Consider the following 23,536-nt stretch of genomic DNA (forward strand, 5'->3'; position numbering starts at 1 on the left):
AGGTTGCTCCCCTCACCGCCACGCGGCCCCCTGTGTGACCTGTGACTCTCTGATGCTGCCGCCTGCGTCTCGACTGGTACTGTCTTTGACTCCTTCCTCTCGGTCCATTTTTTCTTTTGTACCCCCTTCCTCTGTGTCCATCTTTGCCTTTTGCTTTATACATTTCCACTTGTTTGGCCCGTTTCCCCCTTTTGCCCCCTTCCTTCGTTGTCCTGTAGAAAAAGGGTAGGGCTATGACCTTTTTCAAGATTTGCCCGGCGCTACCCGCCTTTGTACCATTCAAATTACCAAGCAATGAGGCAGGCGCCGGAGACCAGAAGGCAGGAAACAGAAGTTTTATTCCGACGGAGCAGAACACATCAGATCAGACAACAAGGTATCGTCTCGAGGTGCTCTAACAGCCTCTCTGAGGCCTGGCCTCTTATACCCTGTTTTATGACATGTGAGCATTCTTTATTGCATAAAAGACTCTTTAAACTTATGAAATGACGTCCCCATAATCCTCGTGTCAAACCCACCCCCACATACATCCACAATAGAGGTCCTCACCCTGCTGATAACAGGAGGGGGCTATCACGTGGCTGAGTGTTCCGCCGATTCTTAGGATGTGTGCGCCTGATCGTATCCCATGGGGTGGGGAGGCCATGATCAATAGTGGGTCCTTTGAAGAGGAGCGACTCTATACAATAAGGGGCAGTAAACGGTATCTCCCGGCTTAGGCGATGGCCTCGGACCTGTGTGGACAGTCGGACTCGGGGGAAGGGGTCATCAAAGGAGAGGTATTCATGCCGCGTGGACAATCAAGCGCGGAGGGATGGTTTATCAACAGAGGGGTATTCATGGAAGGAGAGGAGGTGCTGGTCAGGCGCGGGCGTGACTCCCAAGGACAGGGTCATGCAGGAGGAGAAGGGTTATGCTCATGAGAGGGAGGGAGGGGGAGCCAGGGTGCGCGGAGGATGCTTGCAGGGTCAGAGGAGCGCGCTGGCGATCGATCGTGGACAGGGAGACCATGATACCTAAAATGGCTGTTGCGCACGTTGTACGTGGGTGACAAGCTGGCGCAGATGATGTTCAGCTCGTAAACTAAAATTCCACAGTCCTCCCTTTCAACATGTCTCGCCAACTTGTCAGTTCGGATTTATCCCCATAAGGCCACGTATTTCTACTTCATAGAGGGGACTCATGTGCTCATTTCGGAAGTCCAAAGTCTTTAGGCACATACAGTTAGAAACAAGGCCGAATAAAGATGGCAGACATTGGATACCCAAACAACACCCACATAATATCACAACAGGTATCAGTACGAAGGAAAACAACCTCCAACCCCAGTCCTTCAAAGTGTCCCAAAACCAGCTCCCAAGCGACCATCCTTCTTGTTCTTGGTGAACCTCTGAGGAAAGTCTGTGGAGGTGTTCAATTGCTTTGTAGACTGAAGGCGAGTTATCTGGCACGTAGGTGCAGCAGCTAGATCCGATGATGCGGCACGCTCCTCCTCGATAGGCCAGAACGACATCTAGAACAAGGCGGTTTTGAAGGGCCACAAGGCGGACCACCTGAAGCTCAGCCGTGTTGTTAGCGAGGATGCCAGCCGTGATGTTGATCGTTGTTTCTACTGCCAGGGTCAGGTGTCGGATAGCGCGGCTGTTTGCCATTGGGCCCCACAGGGGAACGAGTCCCTTTGCTGCATCCAGGAACTGTGCTCCAGTGGAGTCGGCGTGTCCAATGTCATCTGCACGCCTCTGCCGGTGATGGTTAGCTGGGGCTACATACGTGGGGGGGAGAACAAAGGCAATGTAGCAGATACCCTTCCAACCTTTCGGGAGCCAGGTGTAAGCTTTGGTGCCACACACAAAGTACATATTTGGAGAAGCAACAAAGGAAGGGGGATCAACTGAGTCCAATGTTCTGATGATTCGGCAGGAACTGTGACCCACCAGCTGTGTTCCTTGGCCTTCAAGACACACAAGACCTGTGACATTGATAACAGACAGAGCCACAGTCAGAGTGGCTGTAGTTTGTTTTCGCAGATGAGAGAAGGTGGATCTAGCTGGATTGTGGAGCACCTGTACTTCAACACGTTCTTTGGCTGGAATGTCTTTAAGGAAGGTGGCGCCCGTGGGCGCAGGACACAGGGGAGCAGAGGTCTTTTCGGTTTTGTTCAGCCAAAACCCAAAGTAGAAGTGCGACACTGTCTGACCGGAAGTGGCGTTATCCTTGTGGCTCTCTTGCATGAGGATCAACCAGGCGAGGCAGGAGCCGTGAACTGAGAAAGGAGAAGGGATGAAGGTGATTGAGTGTCCAGTGGCATGCGGGAGCAACCCGCAGATCCAGCAGTTTGTGGCATTTGCAGCAAGGTTGTGTTGGTGCAACAGTTGCACAAAGGAATTGTTCCAGAACTCCCTGCGTCTCTCTCTGAGCTGAGGTGACAGGGAGATCAGGTGGTGCTCTTTCATGGGGGTTGGTTGTGCAGTGGGCAGCAATGCCTGATGAGCCGGTGTGCTTTCCTCCAGGATCCAGAAGGAGGTCATGAGGAGGAGACAAAAGAGGAAGACAATGAAGAAGGCGATTGTCTTTGATTTGTGCAGGTTGTCAGCCTTTGGGTTCCTGTAGTGGGTATTTCCGGTTGCTTCCATCATCTTCTCAACTGGCGCTTCCATCATCTTCTTATCTGGTGCTTCCATCATCTTCAAGGTGCTCGGTGGTGGGCAGAACCACAGACTTCGTTTCGCTTCTCTCCCGGTAACCCTTGGTTGTGTTTAGGTCACCGTTCTGAGATTCAACTTAGTCCGTGGCCTACTTAGCCGAAGCTCCCTCCTTTCGACGCAGGAAATACCCTTCTCTAGTTGGCACAGTGGGATCAGAGAATTTTGCAAGTTCAAGTGCCTCAGTATCGGGATAACAGTTCAATGTTGGTCGATCTTTGTTCAGGAGCTCTTCTTGGGTGTTGACGTTTTCTGTCGTGGCCAGGGTCGCGGAGACCTTCCGGCAGTGGTGTGCATGCAGCCAGTGCCTCTTCCCCTCCACTCGAAGCGCCGTCCGTGTGGTGATCAGCACTTGCCAGGGGCCCGTCCACCGGGGTTCCAGGCTCTTTGTCCGTTGGAAGTTTCGGATTAGAACGAAGTCCCCCGGTTGGATGTCGTGGCCTGGGCCCCTGGAAGCATCGGGGATGGCCTGCTGCACCTGTTGATGAATGACTGACATTTTGACACCTCTTCCTTGGGTGACCCCCCCGCCCCCAAGGAAGAGGTGAAAAGCCTAGGCGTCTGGATAGAAAACGACCTGAGCTTTAGAAAACAGGCAAAAAAGACGGCTGGAACATGCTTTGGACTACTCAGAGCCTGCAGAAAGATCTTTCCCTTGCTCCCTGCGAACGCCAAGAAACTCCTGATCCAGGGCCTCATCCAGGCGAGACTGGACTATTGCAACGCAATCTACCTAGGAGCCCCCGAATCCACCCTGAACACATTGCAGAAAGTTCAAAACGCTGCCGCTCGCCTGCTCACTGGCACACCAGCAAGATCTTCTGCGAAACCAGCTCTCAGGTCTCTCCACTGGCTCCCAGTTAGAGAGAGGGTTGCCTTCAAGGCTCTCTGTCTGGCCCACAAAACCCTTAATAATACCGCCCCCCCCCTTCTTAAGGAATTTATCGTCCCCTACAAAGTGGAAAGGGCCCTCCGGTCCAGCAGAGAAAACCTCATCACAGTCCCCAGAGTTAAAAAAGCCAGGACCGGTGGACGCCGCTTCTCAGTCCACACGGCCAAAATCTGGAATAACCTCCCACGCAGATTGAGGTCAGAACCCAATCTCCTCCATTTCCGGAAATCATTAAAGACCCTCCTCTTTCCTCACCCATAATTCCCTCCTCGACTGAAACCTCCGGAGATTCAGGTTTAGCGCTGGGATGCTCTAGGGTTACTACGCGCTCTACAAGACCTTTGAATAAATAAATAAATAAATAAAAGGGCCCACTTTTGCTCTGCCCCTTTCGAGGGTAATGCTGTTGTACAATTGCCATTTAAATAAAACGGCATAATCTCCCAGATTCTTTGGCGCAGATTATCTGAAAATTAGATAGTACATTGAGCCACTCTTCGTTGTTCCATTTGTTTTTATAACCATTTATGTCGCAAGACAGTTGAGTGCAGTTCAGCTTATTTGTGCAAGAAGAATTGGTTTCCCTTACGATATTGTGAAATAAATAAGAAGAGTGGATATCAGCGCTCCGTCCCAGCGTTGTCACCCCAGTAATCCTACTTTGTGTCATGTTTCCTGTACTCTCACTGTGGGCTGGATGGAAAGTTAATCTGGCCTCTGGATGTGATTCTCAAGTCAGTCGCAGGAGTCTAGGGGGCATATTACCAAGCAATAGCGATAATTATCGCTATTGCTTGGTTAGAGACAAAAATTTACCGCAGCGCTGCGGCGTTTTTACCGCAAATAAACCTTGGTATTACCAAGGTTTAAAGCAAATGCGGTAAAAATCGCCGCAAAGCATGAATATCGCTGAAAAGTCACCTATATTCATGCATTACCGAGCTAATGCTCTTAGCCATGTTATCCACCTCCCATTGGATAACATGGCTAAGAACTGCTCAGGGCAGGTGTTAGCTTTTGGAGATATTCCCGCTTAGCGCGAATATCTCCAAAAGTTGGTAATAGGAGATAGCGATGTTAGCGACTGTTTTCAGTCTCTAACATCTTGGCACGCCCACTTTGCATCTCATTAGTGATAAATATCACTGATATGCAAAGCGGGGCCTAAGATGGTCGCTATCTCCTAATAGCTGTCGCTAACTGGTGTTAGCGACAGCTAGGTAATAGGGAGATAATATTATCTCCGCTTTCTTGGCTTTTAAAGCCAAAAAAGCGGAGATAAACCCCCTTGATAATATGCCCCGAGATTTGATAAAGGAGCAAACCTATTTGAAGTCAGGAAACTAGCACTTTCGTTAACCGTTGGCCTACTGCAACCTATGGGGGTTCCCAAGCCCTTTTTGGTGCATTGTCATGTTTGAAACAGGGCGGTTTATAAAAAAAACCCCAGCAGTATTTGGAAGATCTGGGTCTCTACTGTGAGTGCCAAGTGAGAGTAGAGTAATAAGTCGCCCACAAACTGGGATTTATTAAAATTGAGGGCAATACAATCCCCCGCGTAAAGCTTTAAGGTTTTGCCTACCCATGGAGTTCTCCTAGCCATAATGATGTGGTTCTGAGCTAGGTGCCCTAATCTAGGGTGGGTAGATAGCCAGTGGCATGATTTGTCCATGAGTTGTATGGTGGATTATTTTTGTGTTGATCTTAGCAAAGGATCCTTAACCAAGATTAAGATAAAGAGGCAGGCAGCAGTCAGAAGATTAAGAGTTTGAACGTGAGTTACTCCCTGGAGTGACCTCGGACGCTGTCACCAGGCAGGTTGCTCCCCTCACCGCCACGCGGCCCCCTGTGTGACCTGTGACTCTCTGATGCTGCCGCCTGCGTCTCGACTGGTACTGTCTTTGACTCCTTCCTCTCGGTCCATTTTTTCTTTTGTACCCCCTTCCTCTGTGTCCATCTTTGCCTTTTGCTTTATACATTTCCACTTGTTTGGCCCGTTTCCCCCTTTTGCCCCCTTCCTTCGTTGTCCTGTAGAAAAAGGGTAGGGCTATGACCTTTTTCAAGATTTGCCCGGCGCTACCCGCCTTTGTACCATTCAAATTACCAAGCAATGAGGCAGGCGCCGGAGACCAGAAGGCAGGAAACAGAAGTTTTATTCCGACGGAGCAGAACACATCAGATCAGACAACAAGGTATCGTCTCGAGGTGCTCTAACAGCCTCTCTGAGGCCTGGCCTCTTATACCCTGTTTTATGACATGTGAGCATTCTTTATTGCATAAAAGACTCTTTAAACTTATGAAATGACGTCCCCATAATCCTCGTGTCAAACCCACCCCCACATACATCCACAATAGAGGTCCTCACCCTGCTGATAACAGGAGGGGGCTATCACGTGGCTGAGTGTTCCGCCGATTCTTAGGATGTGTGCGCCTGATCGTATCCCATGGGGTGGGGAGGCCATGATCAATAGTGGGTCCTTTGAAGAGGAGCGACTCTATACAATAAGGGGCAGTAAACGGTATCTCCCGGCTTAGGCGATGGCCTCGGACCTGTGTGGACAGTCGGACTCGGGGGAAGGGGTCATCAAAGGAGAGGTATTCATGCCGCGTGGACAATCAAGCGCGGAGGGATGGTTTATCAACAGAGGGGTATTCATGGAAGGAGAGGAGGTGCTGGTCAGGCGCGGGCGTGACTCCCAAGGACAGGGTCATGCAGGAGGAGAAGGGTTATGCTCATGAGAGGGAGGGAGGGGGAGCCAGGGTGCGCGGAGGATGCTTGCAGGGTCAGAGGAGCGCGCTGGCGATCGATCGTGGACAGGGAGACCATGATACCTAAAATGGCTGTTGCGCACGTTGTACGTGGGTGACAAGCTGGCGCAGATGATGTTCAGCTCGTAAACTAAAATTCCACAGTCCTCCCTTTCAACATGTCTCGCCAACTTGTCAGTTCGGATTTATCCCCATAAGGCCACGTATTTCTACTTCATAGAGGGGACTCATGTGCTCATTTCGGAAGTCCAAAGTCTTTAGGCACATACAGTTAGAAACAAGGCCGAATAAAGATGGCAGACATTGGATACCCAAACAACACCCACATAATATCACAACAGGTATCAGTACGAAGGAAAACAACCTCCAACCCCAGTCCTTCAAAGTGTCCCAAAACCAGCTCCCAAGCGACCATCCTTCTTGTTCTTGGTGAACCTCTGAGGAAAGTCTGTGGAGGTGTTCAATTGCTTTGTAGACTGAAGGCGAGTTATCTGGCACGTAGGTGCAGCAGCTAGATCCGATGATGCGGCACGCTCCTCCTCGATAGGCCAGAACGACATCTAGAACAAGGCGGTTTTGAAGGGCCACAAGGCGGACCACCTGAAGCTCAGCCGTGTTGTTAGCGAGGATGCCAGCCGTGATGTTGATCGTTGTTTCTACTGCCAGGGTCAGGTGTCGGATAGCGCGGCTGTTTGCCATTGGGCCCCACAGGGGAACGAGTCCCTTTGCTGCATCCAGGAACTGTGCTCCAGTGGAGTCGGCGTGTCCAATGTCATCTGCACGCCTCTGCCGGTGATGGTTAGCTGGGGCTACATACGTGGGGGGGAGAACAAAGGCAATGTAGCAGATACCCTTCCAACCTTTCGGGAGCCAGGTGTAAGCTTTGGTGCCACACACAAAGTACATATTTGGAGAAGCAACAAAGGAAGGGGGATCAACTGAGTCCAATGTTCTGATGATTCGGCAGGAACTGTGACCCACCAGCTGTGTTCCTTGGCCTTCAAGACACACAAGACCTGTGACATTGATAACAGACAGAGCCACAGTCAGAGTGGCTGTAGTTTGTTTTCGCAGATGAGAGAAGGTGGATCTAGCTGGATTGTGGAGCACCTGTACTTCAACACGTTCTTTGGCTGGAATGTCTTTAAGGAAGGTGGCGCCCGTGGGCGCAGGACACAGGGGAGCAGAGGTCTTTTCGGTTTTGTTCAGCCAAAACCCAAAGTAGAAGTGCGACACTGTCTGACCGGAAGTGGCGTTATCCTTGTGGCTCTCTTGCATGAGGATCAACCAGGCGAGGCAGGAGCCGTGAACTGAGAAAGGAGAAGGGATGAAGGTGATTGAGTGTCCAGTGGCATGCGGGAGCAACCCGCAGATCCAGCAGTTTGTGGCATTTGCAGCAAGGTTGTGTTGGTGCAACAGTTGCACAAAGGAATTGTTCCAGAACTCCCTGCGTCTCTCTCTGAGCTGAGGTGACAGGGAGATCAGGTGGTGCTCTTTCATGGGGGTTGGTTGTGCAGTGGGCAGCAATGCCTGATGAGCCGGTGTGCTTTCCTCCAGGATCCAGAAGGAGGTCATGAGGAGGAGACAAAAGAGGAAGACAATGAAGAAGGCGATTGTCTTTGATTTGTGCAGGTTGTCAGCCTTTGGGTTCCTGTAGTGGGTATTTCCGGTTGCTTCCATCATCTTCTCAACTGGCGCTTCCATCATCTTCTTATCTGGTGCTTCCATCATCTTCAAGGTGCTCGGTGGTGGGCAGAACCACAGACTTCGTTTCGCTTCTCTCCCGGTAACCCTTGGTTGTGTTTAGGTCACCGTTCTGAGATTCAACTTAGTCCGTGGCCTACTTAGCCGAAGCTCCCTCCTTTCGACGCAGGAAATACCCTTCTCTAGTTGGCACAGTGGGATCAGAGAATTTTGCAAGTTCAAGTGCCTCAGTATCGGGATAACAGTTCAATGTTGGTCGATCTTTGTTCAGGAGCTCTTCTTGGGTGTTGACGTTTTCTGTCGTGGCCAGGGTCGCGGAGACCTTCCGGCAGTGGTGTGCATGCAGCCAGTGCCTCTTCCCCTCCACTCGAAGCGCCGTCCGTGTGGTGATCAGCACTTGCCAGGGGCCCGTCCACCGGGGTTCCAGGCTCTTTGTCCGTTGGAAGTTTCGGATTAGAACGAAGTCCCCCGGTTGGATGTCGTGGCCTGGGCCCCTGGAAGCATCGGGGATGGCCTGCTGCACCTGTTGATGAATGACAGACAATGTTTTAGTTAACTTGCACAAATAATCAGACAGTAGGACGTCCGGGACGTCATGAATGGAGGTCGGTTTGGGAGCAGTCCAGAGGTTCATCGGTCGCCCGAATACAACCTCGTAGGGAGTCAAATGGTGTTTGGTGGGAGTGGAGCGCATCGATAGCAAAGCCAGTGGGAGGGCATCCGGCCATTTAAGTCCGGTGGTGGCCACTATTTTTGACAATTTCAACTTCAGCGTGGCATTATGGCGTTCCACCAGGCCGGCGGATTGGGGGTGGAAGACCGCATGAAATCTCTGTTTCACCCCCAACCCCTTTAGGATTAGTTGGATAACCTCAACTATGAAGTGGGGGCCATTGTCGCTCCACAAAATTCGACAAAGGCCATAGCGAGGAAAGAATTCTTTCAGTAGTACTTTGGCAGTAGTCATGGCAGTGTTGTCACGGGTTGGATAGGCCTCTACCCATTTGTTGAAGGCACCTACAATGACTAGTACATACTTCAAGCCCTGATATCTCTCCATCTGGATGTAATCCATCTGGAGGACCTCAAAGGGGTGATTGGGGGTCCCAAACCCTCCCCGGGGTACCACAGTTCCTTTCCCGGGGTTGTGTTGCAGACAGATAAGGCACTGCTGGACTAGGCGTCTGGCTGAGTCGGGGATTTTGTCGTTGTGCCAGACTTTGGAAATGAGTTCAATCATGGGTGCAGATCCTATGTGTGCGGGGGAATGAGCCATCGTCAGTATGGGGATCAGGTATGAGTCAGGCAGCAACCATTTGTTTGCATCCTTTGTTCGCCAGCAGCCCTCATCATCCTTCAAACCCACCCCTGCCCACTTAGTCAGTTCGTGAGGGGTGCTGGCCGACTGGATGTCTCTGATCATTTCCCTTGCGTCAGTCCATTTCTCTGCTAGTGACCTGGTCACATACATGTGTGTCACCGTCCTATTCTCAGCTGTGGTTCATGCAGTGATGTCGGCCAGTGCATTCCCTTGTCCGACTAAGTCTGTCACCTTCTTGTGTGCCTGGCATTTGATCACTGCTAGTCGTTTGGGGAGGAGAACCGCTTCAATCAGGGCAGAAACCAGATCTCCGTGAAGGATGGGGGTGCCGTGGGACGTCAGGAATCCCCTTTCCCTCCACAGGAGCCCAAAATGGTGAACCAGCCCAAAGGCATACTGGCTGTCTGTATATACGTTCGCGGTGGTTCCTGTGGCTATGATGCATGCTCGTGTGAGGGCTATCAGCTCTGCTGCCTGGGCAGATCGTTGTGTGATGCGGGCTGTCTCAACTACTGTTCGGGCTGTCGTTACTGCATAGGCAGCTGAAGTGGTGCCATCTGGGAGTTTGATGCATGAGCCGTCTACCCATAGCTCTCCATTGGGGTCTGTGAAAGCAGTGTCTCGGAGGTCAACTCTACTCCTAGTTTGTTCGTCCGTGAGGGTCACACAGTCATGTATGGGAGGCACGTCGGGGTCATTTTCAGGCAGGGGCAACAATGTGGCAGGATTCAAAGTCGTGCATCTCTTTAGTGTGATGTGGGGTGCAAGTAGCGTCAATTCGTACCCAGTCAGTCGTGCGCTAGTCAAATGTTGAGTCTTGGTTTGGTTCAGAAGGGTGTCGACAGCATGGGGTACTAACACGGTGAGAGAGTTTGAAAGTACAATTCCTTCGCTCTGACGGATAGAGACAGCAGTGGCAGCTACTGCTCGAAGGCAGGCAGGCAAAGCTCTGGCTACAGGATCAAGAGTGGCGGAGAAGTAGGCACAAGGGCGCTGCTTAGGACCAATTGATTGAGTTAGGACAGACAATGCATACCCCTCCCTTTCGTGGGTGAAGAGGGAGAAGGGTTTGGAGTAATCCGGGGTTCCCAGGATGGGCGCTGAACAGAGGGCATCTCGTAATTCCTTAAAGGATGCTTGACACTCAGGGGTCCAGGGGAGCGGGAAGGGGGCATCTTTGGCCAACAGGGCAAGTAGGGGTTTTACAATGAGGCTGAAATTGGGTAACCATTGTCTGCAAAAAGAGGTTAGGCCAACCAAAGAGCGGACTTGCTTTTGTGTTTTTGGGACGGGGGTGTCTAGGATGGTTTGGATTCGGTCGGGTGTGAGTTTCCTCCCTTCTTTGGACAGGAGATGGCCTAGGTATGTCACTTGTGGCTGGCAGAACTGTAATTTCTTTTTGGAAACCTTGTGGCCATTTTCTGCAAGAAAGTGTAGGAGTTGAACAGTGGCTGTGATTGCAAGTGGGGTGGTGTCGGCCGCCAAAAGGATATCATCGACATATTGGATCAACACCACTCCATCCGGTAGCTGGACGGCGTCCAGCTGTCTTTTGAGGGCCTGGCTGTAAATACTGGGACTTTCAGTGTACCCCTGGGGAGCTCTACAAAATCGGTACGAGCGGGATTTCAGGGTGAAGCCGAAGAGATAACGGCTGTCTGGATGGATGGGGATAGAGAAAAACGCATTCTTGAGGTCGATAACAGTGAAGGTGGTGGCAGTGGACGGGATGAGGGTCAGAATGGTGGTGAAATCTGAGACTACGGGGTATTGGGGTACAACCACTTTGTTGATCTCTCGCAGGTCGATGATGAAGCGGTACGCTTTCTCATCCCCCTCGCCTTGCTTCTTGACAATGGGTAGGATAGGGCTGTTGCAGACATTGCTAACCACTTCTTCGACCACTCCTGCATCTACCAGAGACTGAATGATCGCTACCAGTGCCTTCTCACCCTCGGGCGATATCCGATACTGCGGGAGTTTCGGGAGCATAGCGTCCTGTCTCACAGTTATATGAATAGGGTCAATCATCATTCGTCCCACATCAGAGTCATTTTTGGCCCATAGGTACGGAGGCAGGGTATCAAGCAAGGACAAGTCAGCATCAGTTATGGAGCACATGTGTCGTGCAGGGCAAGATTTGGGTATGTCTGGGTTGTCGTACAGGATGACTCGGACTCCATCCGGGGAACACCTAATGGTGCTTCAGTAAGTCAATGCCCATAATGGCGTCAGGGGAGTTGGAGGAGAGCAGAAATGTTGTGTCAGTGGTGTTGCTTTCTAAGTCAAAGGTGACAGGTACGGACAGGGGGTTAGTGGAGGGCGTCCCATCGAAACCTATCGATGTAATGTGTGAGCCAGACAAGGGTGCCCTTGGAATCAGTCCTTTCGATAACACACTACGTGTCGCCCCAGTGTCTACCAAAAATGGAGACTCTGTACCCAGGACCTTAGCAGTGACATAAGGACCTTGCTGGTCAACACAGAGCTCGACTGGATCCCTCCCTTGCCCCTGGCAGTCCTATGCAAAATCGGGGGCATTCTCACCGTCGGATAGTTGATACTGGTTCTGTCGGGGGCGGTCAAATGTGTTCGATCTCCCTGATCTGTCATTGTTGGTGTCGTTTGTGTGCCCTCGTCCTTGTCCCCTATTTCTCGGTCCACCTGCTACATCCTTGGGGTCCCTATTTCTGGTCATCTCTAGCAGAACCGGACACTGGGATTTCCAATGGCCGAATCCTTTGCAGAAGGCACATTGGTCATCGCTAATGTCTCTTCGTCCAGTGTGGGGTGTTGGGGTGTGATCTTTAGGAGGTGGATTTCTAGGGATGGTCGATTGGTAGTTCCCCCTTTGGGGTTCCTGTCCGACTTCTATACCTTGTATCTGGGCTATCATCACCCTTTCTTTCAAATCTTTCTTCTTTTTCTCGGACGCCCTATCATTCTCATTTTTCTGGTGCTCGTAATACTGAGCCATCTGAAGGATAGCTGCGGGTTTGGAGGCCCCCCAACTACTCTCACTCGTCTGCAGTTTTTGGGAGACCTCTTGTGATAGGCCCTTCACATAGTTTTGTACAAACAGGTGTTGTCCGGTTGCGGTGGTCATGTCTTGGCCACTGTAGTCGGAGAACACTGTCTCAAATCGGGAGAAGTATTCTGATACATCTTCCTGGGGTTTCTGATGACAGGCCGTGACTATCGACCAATCTACCTTTTTCTCTGGGATCAGTGTCTTTAACTTCTGAACTAATTTGTCTGGGAGTTCTAATATGTCCTTTACTGGTTTCCTTCCAGGCTCTCGCTGTCTGTCTAGTTCACTGAGTTGGTTCCAGGTATGTCCAAACAGATCGGTGTGGTCAGCCTTCCGGATTTGCTTCCCCACGTCAGCTGGCAGGCATAACCCGAAAAACAAGTCAATGTCCGCTAAAGTCATTATCGTCGAACCCAAGGCTGTGGCCAATTCGGTATAGAATGCTGTCGGGTTCTTTCTTAAATCGGGCAGAGTTTGTCTAAAAGTTAGGATATCTTGTCGGTCCCATGGTTGGTAAACCCAATTGTACACAATCCTCCCTTTTGCATCTGCGTGATTAATATCATCGTTTGTTCCCAGACCACGTGGCGGAATCCAGTAAGGGGCCGCTTCTCTGATGGGCATCATAGTGTTGGCTACTTCTACTGAGGTCGTTTCAGGGACTGTAACCTTGGCTTCTGGTTTTTGTTCCGTGAGGTGGCGGAAGACCTCAAGCATCTGCATGAAGAGCTCCGTTGCCTCACATTCAGTCCCATCTCCAACATCAACCTTCCTATACAGCGTTGTCAGTTTAGCGGGGCCCTTACTTTGATACCTATCCTCATATGCGTTCAGGGTGTGGTAGCTGAATCGCAAAATGAAATGCCGTCTGTGGCTGTCGGCATGCGAGTTATACATGTTCATTGTGTATTCTTCGCTCTCCCTTCGTTCTACTAGTGTCTTTGCTATTTTGTCAATCCCATCCCGCTCATCTTTGCTCAACCTATTTGGTCTGGCTGGTGGGTGCTCGCTAGTCTCGAGGTCATCAGGTGGTGCTGTTAACGTGGCTGGTGCGGAGGCCGTGAGGGCTGGTGCACTAGCGCTAAGGTCGTCCTCGTTCGCACTCAGGGCCTGCAGGTGTTGTTGGCAGGGGGCATATGGAGGGGGCATGTAGATGATTGGGGGACCTAGCAGTAACTCATCGTTCGCCCGCTGTTTGGAGGGCAATTCAGGGTAGAGGGCAGAGGGGGTCCTAACGGGACATTGACCTGTCGATCCTGATTCTTGGTTTTGTGTAGCTTCCTTTCTTTCTTTTATTTCTTCTTCTAGTTGCTTAGCGGCTAGGTGGGCTGCCTTTCGTAATTCTTTCCCTATTTTTGCTTCTTCTCTTTTTCTTCGCTGTTCCGTTTCTTTGCGCCACATGCCGATACTATCGAGCATAGTGGGCGTAGTCTTATTTTTCTGGAGCGCTATTTCTAATGTTTTTATTTTATGATCATCAAAGGAACCTATCAGTGGCCACTGACTTTTGAGGTCCGTTTTTGTGTATTTATGCCATAACCTAGTATAGGCAATAGCGACTAGTCCATGCTTGGTGAACATGTCCTTATTAGGGGTGCCTTCCAGTGGAGCTGGATGGTTCATCTCTAATAAGCGGTCCGGGCTGAACAGGCTACCAATCAGTGGGGAGAAGATAGGTATGACGGGTTACAACGGGGACAAAGGTCTGCACTACCTATCTTATCACTGCGGGCAAAGACTAGACAGAATATTTCTATTCTCCGTTGTTTGCAGGCGGTGAATACCTCAAAAGAACCAATATCGAACAATCAATGTTCGGTCAATCAAACAATCAGTGGGGAGAATAAGTGGGTACGACGTGTTAAAGGTTTGCGTTACCAACTCTTTCTCTACCTGCAAAGAGAGACCTTGTTCTTCCCTGTTTGCAGACAGAGAATCTCCAGACAACAATCCACGAACGACAGTTCGGGAAAACAGTGGGGGAGGAAGATAGGCACGACGGATTACAATGGGGACAAAAGTCTGCGTTACCTATCCTTCACTGCTTGCAAAGAGAGAGCCTGTTGTTTCTCCGTTTGCAGACGGTGAATCTCCAGAGGGATCAATAAAAAGTAATACTAGTATTATCCAAATCAAACAATCATTTCTCAATTTGTCGTGTTTACACGACCTTACCCGGACCGCATGGACGGTTTCCTGTCTTCCGAATCCAGCGCCCCATCGACCTCTATTCTTCGTGATGTTCGTGGCACTCCTGATGGTTCCCAGTCAGGACCGTAGATCACTCGAGAGAGGTCTGTTCGGAACTAGTGAAGGTCGGATGATCGGCTGTCAGACGAGGGTCTATCGGACACGAGCTCTCCCGATCGTTGCAGTCGTTCACTCTGTCGTCAGGACCTCTCCCACTGGATCCACGTGTCGCTGATAGGCCCCACGCTTTGGGATGCCAATTGTAGAAAAAGGGTAGGGCTATGACCTTTTTCAAGATTTGCCCGGCGATAACCGCCTTTGTACCATTCAAATTACCAAGCAATGAGGCAGGCGCCGGAGACCAGAAGGCAGGAAACAGAAGTTTTATTCCGACGGAGCAGAACACATCAGATCAGACAACAAGGTATCGTCTCGAGGTGCTCTAACAGCCTCTCTGAGGCCTGGCCTCTTATACCCTGGTTTATGACATGTGAGCATTCTTTATTGCATAAAAGACTCTTTAAACTTATGAAATGACGTCCCCATAATCCTCGTGTCAAACCCACCCCCACATACATCCACAATAGAGGTCCTCACCCTGCTGATAACAGGAGGGGGCTATCACGCGGCTGAGTGTTCCGCCGATTCTTAGGATGTGTGCGCCTGATCGTATCCCATGGGGTGGGGAGGCCATGATCAATAGTGGGTCCTTTGAAGAGGAGCGACTCTATACAATAAGGGGCAGTAAACGGTATCTCCCGGCTTAGGCGATGGCCTCGGACCTGTGTGGACAGTCGGACTCGGGGGAAGGGGTCATCAAAGGAGAGGTATTCATGCCGCGTGGACAATCAAGCGCGGAGGGATGGTTTATCAACAGAGGGGTATTCATGGAAGGAGAGGAGGTGCTGGTCAGGCGCGGGCGTGACTCCCAAGGACTGGGTCATGCATGAGGGTTATGCTCATGAGAGGGAGGGAGGGGGAGCCAGGGTGCGCGGAGGATGCTTGCAGGGTCAGAGGAGCGCGCTGGCGATCGATCGTGGACAGGGAGACCATGATACCTAAAATGGCTGTTGCGCACGTTGTACGTGGGTGACAAGCTGGCGCAGATGATGTTCAGCTCGTAAACTAAAATTCCACAGTCCCCTTGCCTCTGTTTCCCGCTGCTGTGTCCCTGCAGCCCCACCCCCCTCGTCTCCCATTGGCCGCCCACCTCCCAGCTGCTCCTCCCTCCCTCTGACCCTCATATGGAGGCCGCGCTTCGCCCGCGCCGTTGGCGCGCAGAAGGCGCACCAAAGGCAAGCCCGTCTGCACCCGACCGTGCCTGGACCACGCCAGAACCTCTGGCCCCAGCCGATGCCAGTGCACCCGACTGAGATACAACACCCTCATCGCACTCAACAACGGATGCCCTGCTGCCTGCCATCGAGCCACCCAGAAGCGCACCCAGGGATCCTTCGCCTGCCAAGCCTGCAAATTCACCTGCCTCCGAACCTGCACCCCGCCCACTGAACACAGCAACAATAACAACAACCACCTCAAGCGCATCCTCCTCACCACCCGCTATGTCCTTAAACACGCCGTCGACTCTGGGAATTCCTTGATACAACCGCACCAGACGTCGCCTTCCTCACGGAAACCTGGATGAACGCCTCCTCGGCCCCCGACATCGCCATAGCCATCCCGGACGGGTACAAAATCACCCAGAAGGACCGCGTCAACAAAACTGGAGGAGGAATCGTCATCATCTACAGGAACACCATCCGCATCACGACCAACGCTGAAGACACACTCACTGCTGCCGAACACCTACACTTCCAGATCCACACCGACCTCCAGACCACCCTCAGAGGAACGCTCATCTACAGACCCCCGAGCCCACGGACACAATTCAGCAAAACCATCACCGACTTCATCAGCCCGCACGCCCTAGCCTCACCAGAGTATATCCTCCTAGGGGACCTGAACTTCCACCTGGAGAAAAACTATGACAACAACACCACCACCCTGCTCGACAACCTCACCAACCTCAGACTCAAGCAACTGGTGGACACGCCAACCCACCTCGCTGGCCACACGTTCGACCCCATCTTCTCCGCCAGCAACCACGTCTCCTTCAGCCCCTCCATCAGACTACACTGGACTGACCACAGCTGCATCCACTTCACCTTCAAGAAGACTACATACCACCACCACACGCTACAGATCCCCTGCAGATGCTGGAGCAAAGTCACCACAGACTAGCTGACCACATCCCTGAGCCAGAACCCACCTGTCGACACCACTGACACTAAGCATGGGGGAATTTTGCGAATCTCGCGTTCGCGAATTTTGCGGATTTGCGAACTCGCAATCCGCAAAATCCGCGAATTCTCGCGAATTTGCGGATTTTTTTTTTGTGTTCGCGAGGGTTCCTGCCAGGTCGCGAGGGTTTTTGTACAATTTCGCAAACGCGAACTTACCTGTCGGGTCGCAAGTTTTGCGAACTTGTTGTTTCTACGTGTCCAGCCTGTTTGGGACACTCTTCTTCATCACTGCCACCCTCTGTCACCACATGCCACCCTCTGGCTCACGCATGCCACCCTCTGTTTCATCACAGCACCCTCTGGTTGTCCAGTGTACATTATTGTGGCAAAGCAAAGCACACCTTCCCTGCCTCAAGTGACCTGAATTAATTTGGGGCTGATTAATGTGTCACAGAATATTTTTTTAGCTGGCACCTGCTTCCTTAGTGCTTCCTGATTAGTGACTAAGTGCTTTCATTGTTGCAAAATTAGTTACAACACCTGCCCTGCCCCAACTGACAATAATGAATTAGGGGCTGATTAATGTGTCACTGGATTTGAACCTCCAGCCTGGCTCCTGCTTGTCTCCCTTAGCTGTAATTCAGGACCTTTGTGGCATATGTGTAACTATTCTGAGGGTCAGAGCAGGGTCACATAATAGTTGCAAGTAGGCAACTGAACTCTGGAGGGGCCCCTCAGGAAGCACTACAGGAAATGGCTACTAATGATGAGCTTGAACTTTTGAACCTGGTAAGTAGTTTCAGTTTTGCTAAGATCGTATTTCTGCAATTTAGCGCTTATTCGCGGGGCGCGAAGTTGAACTGGGAAGCTGCGAACTCACGCGAACAGTGCGAGCAAGCCATAAAATCCGCTGCTCGCGGATTTGTGGATTTTGCGGGAAATTCGCGAATCTCGCGGATTGCAAATTTACCGAAAATCCGCAAAATCCGCGAGCGGAACGGATTTTCCGCCCATACTTAACTGACACCAACAACACAGCACACATTATCGCACAGTGGATCACCAACTGCACGGATGACCTCGCACCACTAAAGAAACCCCCAGGCAAGACTGGCAACAGAAAAACCTCATGGTTCACAGACGCCCTCAAAATCGCAAAGAAATCATGCTGAACCCTTGAAAAAGCTTGGCGCCTCAAACGAACATCAGAAAACATGACAGCTCTCAAGAGCGCCACCCGCCAATACCACCAGATGATCCGCACCACCAAAAGGACATCGTTCAGTGGGCGGCTAACTAGCAACACCCACATCACCAAGGAACTCTTCAGCATCGTCAAAGAGCTCTCCAACCCCTGCGCCAGCAACAACAACATCACACCGTTGCAAGACCTCTGCAACTCCCTCGCCACATTCTTCCACTGCAAGATGGCAGATATACAGAACAGTTTCGGACCCCAGCCTCCGCCTCCAGCCACCGCACCAACAACCGCCACCACCACCCTCAGCGCATGGACCCCTATCAGCACTGAAGACACGATCCACGTCACACCATCCACTCTGGCTCCCCCTCTGATCCATGCCCTTATCATATCTTCAACAAAGCCGACACCATAATCGCACCCCACCTCCGAAACGTCATAAGCAGCTCCTTCACGTCAGCCACCTTACCTGAAAGCTGGAAACACGCAGAAATCAACGCCCTTCTGAAGAAACCCACAGCGGACCCCAAAGACCTCAAGAACTTCCGCCCCATCTCTTTTCTCCCCTTCCCGGCTAAAGTCATCGAGAAGACCGTCAATAAACAGCTGACTGCATTCCTCGAAGCAAACAACTCGCTCGACCCATCCCAGTCTGGATTTCGAGCCAACCACAGCACCGAGACCACCCTCATCACAGCCACTGATGACATCAGGACCCTGATGGACAACGGAGAAACAGCCGCTCTCATCCTCCTGAACCTCTCGGCAGCCTTTGTTACCGTCTGCCACCGCACCCTAATAACCCGCCTCTACAACACTGGGATCCAAGGAAAGGCCCTGGACTGGATCACATTGTTCCTCTCCGACAGAACCCAGAGAGTCCGCCTCCCTCCCTTCCGCTCCCCGGCCACCAAAATCATCTGCGGCGTACCCCAAGGCTCCTCACTCAGCCCAACCCTCTTCAATATCTACATGAGCCCCCTCGCCTCCATCGCACGCAAATACAACATCACCATAATCTCCTACGCCGACGATACCCAACTGATACTCTCCCTCACCAAAGACCCATTCACTGCCAAAACCAACCTCCAGGACGGAATGAAAGATGTCGCAGAATGGATGATGCACAGCCGTCTGAAGCTCAACTCGGACAAGACGGAGGTCCTCAAACTCGGACAATCCCCATCCACCAGGGACGACTCCTGGTGGCCCATGACGCTGGGCACCGCACCAACACCCACGGACCACGCACGCACGCAACCTTGGATTCATCCTGGACTTCTCCCTCACGATGACCAAGCAAGTCAACACCCTGCGCATGCTCTGAAAGATCTTCCAGTGGATCCCCACCGAAACTAGAAAGACGGTCATCCAGGCCCTCGTCACCAGCCGACTGGACTACGGGAACGCCCTATATGCAGGAACCACATCAAAACTTCAGAAACGTCTTCAGCGCATACAGAACGCCTCCACACGACTCATCCTCGACATCCCTTGCCACAGCCACATATCCGCCCACCTAAGAAACCTGCACTGGCTCCCCGTCAGCAAGAGGATCACGTTCAGGCTGATCACCCATGCACACAAAGCGCTCCACAACATTGGCCCCGAATACCTCAACAACCGCCTCTTGTTCTACACCCCCACCCGCCAGCTCTGCTCCACCAGCCTCGCCCTCGCCACCGTCCCACGGATTCGCAGAACCACCACCAGAGGAAGATCGTTCTCCTACTTGGCAGCCAAGACATGGAACTCCCTCCCCGCACACCTATGACTGACCCAGGACCATCTCACCTTCAGGAAACACCTCAAGACCTGGCTATTCGAGCAATAGTGGCACCCCCCATCCCTTCAGCGCCTTGAGACCCTCCCAGGTGAGTAGCGTGCTCTAAAAATGTATTGATTGATTGATTGTTTGAGTTGTTGGTGTTCACTCTGTGGCTGACTGATAATGGAATTGTTAATATCCCTAGAGGGTCTACATGTTGCACTCCACCCCCAGTATCTAATGGGAGCAGAGCTGTTCTCCAATTTGCTTGTGGATACTACCTCTAGGCCTGATTCTTCTGGGGGCCTTTTTAGAGGTTCAGATCCTTGCCACCAGAGACATAACGTTTGGTAGAATGTATTTTGCCCAAATCTGACCATGATTTGCCCCCTTTGTTAGCTCTATGTTCATGTAACTCTGAGATTGTGGTGGTTAATAAACAGCTCAAAGAATTTGTGGAAAAGGAGGCGCATCTACATCCAGCCCAATCAGAGTTTCGATCCTCTCATAGTACAGAATCAGTTCTGGTTGAGGTGTCGGAGCCATTCGTTAGTGTTTGGAGGCCAGCGGAAGAGCTGTATTAATATTGCTGGACCTCTCGGTGGCATTCAACACGGTCTCGCACTTATTTCTCCTGGCACTTTTGGCCAGGATCGGTGTGTTGGGTGCGGTTTGGGGTTGGCTTAAGTCTTTTTTTGAGGGTCGAGTTAAGCAGCCAGTGAATACTGGAGTCCCCCAGGGATCCTCCCTTAGCCCCCTTCTTTGTAATATCTATGTGACTCCACTGATACATATGGAGGATGATTTGAGGGCCAAGGTGATGGCTTATCCTGACGACACCCTGCTTTTTTTTAACCTGGGACAATGATGCAGATTTAGTGCTATTGGTTTAACACTGTCTATCCTCTATTTTTAAATGGGTGGCAGGTGTACAGCTCAAGTGCAATGAAGAGAAGTCCGAGATTTTGTTGTTTGGGAAATTCCTTTCTAATTTTCGAGAGCACATTTGGCCTCCTGAGTTTCCATTGCCTATCTCCAGAGGGAAGCCCACTAAAAATCTGGGGGTATGGTTTGATGAGGGTCTCTCTTTTTCAACACACATTAAGAAACTGGCTGGCTGCTGTTTTGTAAATGTGTAAATGTGTTGTATTTGTATAGCGCGAACAGTAACCCGTAAGCATCCCGGCGCTTGTACTCCTACCACAAGGGAACCCCTCCTGGCTTTTCCTTGTGAGGTGTCCACTCCTGGGCATCCCATGGTGAAACCAGGCATCCCTTGTGTATCGGGGGCCGTTGTGGAGACTAAGCAAGCTATTGCCCAGAGTTGCAGCGTGGGGCCCAAGCTTAGATTCGGCACTGAGGCGAAAATATCCGGTCAGCGGAATTTAAGCCCGATCCCGCCGAGGCAGGAATCGAACCCTGGTCCCTGGCCAGTGCTCTGCATCAAGGTCTGCCGCTCTAACCATTGAGCCACACTTCTCCACCACTCCACTTTGGCCTTTTCAAAACTCTCAGAAGATTCTTTCCCCTGTTACCCCAGGCAGCGAGGAAAACAGTTACTTGTGCACTGATCCTGTTGTAGATGGACTACACCAATGCCCTTTTTGTTGGCATTCAGGGCTCCCTGTTGAAGAAGTTACAGGTGGTTCAGAATGCAGCAGCCAGACTCCTACTGGGCACTTCGGCTGGGAACATCGTTCAACTTCAGTTACGTTCCCTCCACTGGCTCCCGATGGTGGAGAGAATCAAATTTAAATCACTGGTAGTTGCGCATTGTGCCCTTCATGACTATGGCCCTTTCTACTTGCAGAGAAGCTTTTCATTCTATGTTCCTGCATGATACCTTCGCTCCTCGTCCCTAGTATTTGCTCATATTCCCCGCTTCAAGCTTCAGAGGCTTGGGGGCAGATCCTTTGTAGTGAAGGCTGCTGCTGCCTGGAATGCTCTTCCTCTTGCCTTGCGTATTATTCAGGATCCAGTGGCTTTTAAAAGGAAACTATCATTGCTTGATTCACGTTTCATACCCCGCTAAGTTCTGTGCCGGGATACTCCTGAGTAGCTGTGCGTGTTACAAATGTATGTAACATAACATGGGAGAGCTATTAAATAGACGTAAAGGTTGGGTGTTTACAACAGTGTTAATTGGTGTGAATGAGCCGTTTCTTGGCATCTCTTGAATTTTTAGGTTCATCAAATCCAACCGTAACAAGATAGGATGCAGGATTAAGGTAATCTTGTCAAATAAGTCCTCCACAGTATGGGGTGACCACAGTATCTCAGGGCTTACATTTCCAGGCACTGTGATAGTCCGAGATGGTAAGGACTTTCTAGGGTTCTTGGGTTTGATGGTAGCAGAATCTTTCAAAGTACATCTTTTCCTTTTGCCAGATGTAGGTGCCACAGAAGTAGCTGTGTTTATTTAGTCCTGTGGAGAGGTGTGGTGCAGCAGCCAGAGCAGCTGACTTCAGAGCACAGGCTTCACAGTTCAATCCCTGGCAGCAGCTCAGCTCAGCACCATGTGACTCTGGGCAATATGTCACTTAATTTCCACGACGGCCCCCAGGGCCTTGAGCCTGTAAGGGTGAGTAGTTTGTGCTTTACAAATACATGTTTAAATATTTATTTTATATTTATATTTTTTGCAATTGGGGGACAATTATATTGGGAGGGAGTACCTTTTAAATTGGTTGTGGCCTGGATTGCTCTTGCAACCCCTGATCTCCAGGCCTTCTGTAACCACGTTGGCAGCCTGCATCGGGCCATCAAATGTGGAGCCCCCCCTCCCCAAGAGAAAGTCTATTTTCTGCCATGGCACTCTCCTTCGAAATGTAATTAGTGGCTTTATCCAGAAAGGAGTGAATGGTAGACACAGTTGCCCTTGTTAAGTCTGCTGAATTTCATGTCTTTTTTCCCATGTTGGTCCCCCACCCCAGGGCCACTTTATCCAATTAAAGTAAAAGGGGGCTTGTAACCCCCGCCCAAACTCTCATTAGGCCCTGTGGAATCCATCCCCCAGGCCACTACTTAAAATAAAGGAGGTGGCCCACACGGCCCACCTCCCCTTGTTAGGCCCATGAGATCCCACACGCCACAGCCACTACTACAATTAAAAGAGTTTGGGGCTGCCTGCCCCTCTCCGAAGGATTATTAGGCCCTGGTTGCCCAAGGCCTTTTTTTTAATTAAAGGGGAGGGGGTCACCTGGCTACCATTCCTGAGCCTTTTTAGGCTATGGGGCCCTTATCCCCCAAGTCCATACTTAAAATAAAGCAGAGGGGGCCACCTGACCTCCCTCTCCGAGCCTTGTTAGGCCCTCCGGACCACATTCCCCCAGGGCCATTAGCACCTTTTTGGAAAGTTGTATGGAGATTCGTCAAACAGGGTCAAAAGATGTTTTTCCTATGGAACAGCTCATGTAACTATAACTACCCCGTTTCAGCCACCACTGTGTGTGAGAAAAAAGGGCTAAAGCAAACAACTACCTCTAAAAGAAAAGATATTCAGAAAAAATAAATAAAACCACATTTGATGGAAGTTACAAAAAGTCATTATCTTATCCTTTTTGGGTATGAACATTGTAAGTAAGCTTAAATGGAACATCCATATCAAATCTGTAAATGAAAAGTCGGTGATTACCTTTTCTAAATCGTACCCTAAGTGTGGTCCAGAGAATGATACAGATATATGGACACTGCTTTTAAAAGTATATTGATAAAT

Source organism: Lissotriton vulgaris, chromosome 4_1 (assembly GCF_964263255.1).
Source record: "Lissotriton vulgaris chromosome 4_1, aLisVul1.2, whole genome shotgun sequence".
Classification (NCBI taxonomy): domain Eukaryota; kingdom Metazoa; phylum Chordata; class Amphibia; order Caudata; family Salamandridae; genus Lissotriton; species Lissotriton vulgaris.